Source organism: Oreochromis aureus, linkage group 3, assembly GCF_013358895.1.
Source record: "Oreochromis aureus strain Israel breed Guangdong linkage group 3, ZZ_aureus, whole genome shotgun sequence".
NCBI classification, from domain to species: domain Eukaryota; kingdom Metazoa; phylum Chordata; class Actinopteri; order Cichliformes; family Cichlidae; genus Oreochromis; species Oreochromis aureus.
The window spans coordinates 85,852,484-85,855,670 of NC_052944.1; the positions used below are offsets into that span (position 1 = coordinate 85,852,484).

The following is a 3,187-nucleotide window of genomic DNA, read 5'->3' on the forward strand; positions in this document are numbered from 1 at the left end:
GATAGAGACACTGTCACTGTCCAGCTTGATGATGTGCCAGATCTAGATATTCGTTCTACAATTTACATGGTGAATACTAATTTACTTCAAGCCTAATGCTGGGCAGACACTGTGCGATTTTTTTCAGTCGCGCGATTCAGCTCCTGCTCAAATTGCACGATTGACTCGCAGGGGTTAGAAGTTCATAGGTCACGATGCAGGGTCTCACACTATACGGCCCGATGCTCTGATGCGACCTGAGTGCTCACACTGTGCGTCCATAAAATGAAGGTTATAACAGAAATCCTGTCGCTCGCTCTCCCTCTCTGTATTTCACTCACACAGACACACACACCACCACCATCAGCTTTGCTAAATTACTAATGAAAACATTGATCAGGCAGCTGTGATTGAGCAGCAGTGTAGATCCAACTATTTTCACGGTTGTTGTGGTCGTGATAATTTTGTGAGTCCACATCGAAAAGACTCGGATGAGCTTTCCAAAGTTCTACAAGTTGTGCCTCCGTCGCTTGTGTCCAGATCACACGCTGCACTGTGCTGCTCCGTCTTTTTCGCTGAGATTTGTGTTTTCGCGTGCGCAGTGTGAGAAGCTGCGGTGACACCCTCAAACATGTTTGAAATCCTCACGACCAAGCGATTAATGATCGGGAGCTGGTTGTGAGGTGCTAATCGCTTCTCGTTATCCCACGTACACTACACGATGCACGCGCATGCGATGAAGGCCAAAATCGGGCCGATCAACAAATCAGTTGCACGACTCAAAAATCAGCTCAAAATGGGCCAAAAATCACACAGTGTAAGCCTAGCATTAGTGAAATCATAATTTAAATTAACTCATTTTTATATCTGCAAGAAAATGCAGATTTTTTAGGCAATACATTTGCAACATACTAAAATTTGAATTTTTCTCCTCTATAAGCTTGACGGTAACAAACACCTTACTGAGCAGCAGAAGGATGACATTAACAATTTGGCCATTTCCTGGGACTTGCCACCCGTCAGTGCAGAAAACTGCAGATGGCTGTTCCAACAGCTTCTCCATCATGCAGTAAGATTGCCCTTTAAAAATTGTTTTTAGATTGTCATCACCTAAGCAAATGTCATGTGGTTATTTTTAATTATTGTTTTAGGTGATAGGCTGAACTAAAAGGCAGACAAAACACATCAGAAAAGGTCTGAAGGACACCGGATTGTTGACTATGCTTCAACAAAGACCTGACACAGCCTCAGTGGTCTTTCCCCAGCATGAAGACAGCATTCTTACTGCACAGGTATTTCAATGCATTTATAAGATGCCGACTACAGTGACAAGGCGAGATGGCATGACAGTTAATGCTGCTTTTAGGGGAGGCTGTAGCTCAGGAGGTAGAGTAGGTCATATACTGATCAGCAGTTTGTTAAGATCCCTGGCTCCCCGCTCTGTATGAATTTTTGGTAGGAAGTACTGAAAATAAGAATGTGATTGTGAGAATGATAATTGTTGTAGAAAAAACTGAAGGGTCTCGGGGAGTAGAAAAGTAAGAATCAGTCCTTCTACCATTATACTTTAAGTGAGACAAAATGATTGATTGATAATACTTTATTCATCCTGAGGGAAATTCTTTTAAAGGCTGCCAGATAATCCAGTGCCATCATGAGCACCCCATAGAATACACCATATATAAATGCCAAGTGTCGGAAAAAAGTCCCTTCACAAATTTAATATGTAAAAACACAGTTTTTAAGGCAGTTGCATTCTCAAGTGTGTCTCTGAAATCTCATTTTAGGCTGTTCTTAGCCACATTGTTTGGCCAGGAGATGAGGGCGATGATGAAGACGATGATGATCCACCTTACCCACTAAGCATCCAAATGCAAACAGTGGGATTTCTGAAGACCTACATTGAAACAGGCAACTGTAATTGCATTGCGATTCAAAATTTGAATCTAATTTGATTTCTAATGCATTGATTATTTTTACAGCCACTCCATTCCAGCTCAGCCAGCTGATGAGGTTTTGGGTCGGGTGGGAAATTCCGACTGGTACCATGAAGGTTGAAGTGGTCAAAGCAGACTACCTCATATCCTGTACATGTTTTGGAATGTTGCGTGTCCCTGGGCACTTCCACGAGTACAATGTCTTTTCCAAACATGTTGATGATTGCATTGCAACTTGTGCCACAGGTTTCGGCCTTATTTAAAAGCAATTTGTAGACACTGGATGTCGAATAAACTTTACTATGCTTGAAAAATGTTTTACATAGCCAAAAGTTTCACTGTTTACGTAGGCTTATTGATTTTTTGGGAATATTGTCATGCGAGTTTAAATATGAAAATTAAAGTTACAGTTCCCACCATTAACATTTATATTTGAAGTTAAGGAATTAATGATTGTGTTATTTAGGGTTGTTTTGTTAACTTAAAGTCATTGTCATGCATCCGATTCACATCATCTCTTTGTTTGAAGCAGTTTCATGGATTACAAGAGGTGTAAAAAAGTAGATTAATACTAAAGCTGCATTAAATGTTACACACAGTCCTGCTGTTGAATATAATGTTAATAAAAATCTGCCACACTGTCAGCTGTGGTCAAGCTATTTAATTACCGCATGCAGGACAGCTAACATACATCAAAACATTACAGTTCTACAGTCATGAGAGTTTTGTCACTTTCAAGCTGTTTTCAATAAAGTCAAGTTTTGAGCTGTGAAAATTGGATGATAATTTTCCTGATTATTTTTGAGGTTGTTTGAAATCATTTTGTAAATCAAAGGAAATATGCTTGAACACCCCAAATTAAAATCCAGAAGTTGTCAAGGACATGGATTTGAAGCAGCAGTTATTGGACTTAAATACAAGTTACATTCTAGACTGGTCGCCACTCCATCAAAGTTAAGAAAAAGAATTCTCGTCAGACTGTAAATACAGTAGATCAATTGAATATTGCCTTTACAATTAAATAAAAATAGAAATCAGCAAGAATAGGCATGATGGCACCAAAACAAAATTTTATTGAAGCTATTATTAAACAAAGGATTTACATGAGAACAGAAAGCATTTATCATGTTACCTTTGCATTAACTGACGGGTTATCAGGAAAATATAACTGTAAACTCATCAAACACAAAATGCAATAACATTAAAAACTGAAAATAAATATTGATGCAGACTTTTACCAACTGTCCTTGGATAAAAAAAACTGATAATTC

The 3,187-nt window shown here is 38.8% G+C and overlaps 1 long non-coding RNA gene across 1 annotated transcript; it reads left to right on the forward strand.

Annotated features, from left to right (window-relative positions):
* The first annotated feature begins 924 nt into the window (after window positions 1–924).
* On the forward strand, window positions 925–1,893 carry LOC120437749. The gene is made up of 3 exons (XR_005611385.1): window positions 925–1,048; window positions 1,131–1,271; window positions 1,767–1,893. It is a non-coding gene; the product is annotated as an uncharacterized LOC120437749 (long non-coding RNA).
* The last annotated feature ends 1,294 nt before the right edge of the window (window positions 1,894–3,187 follow it).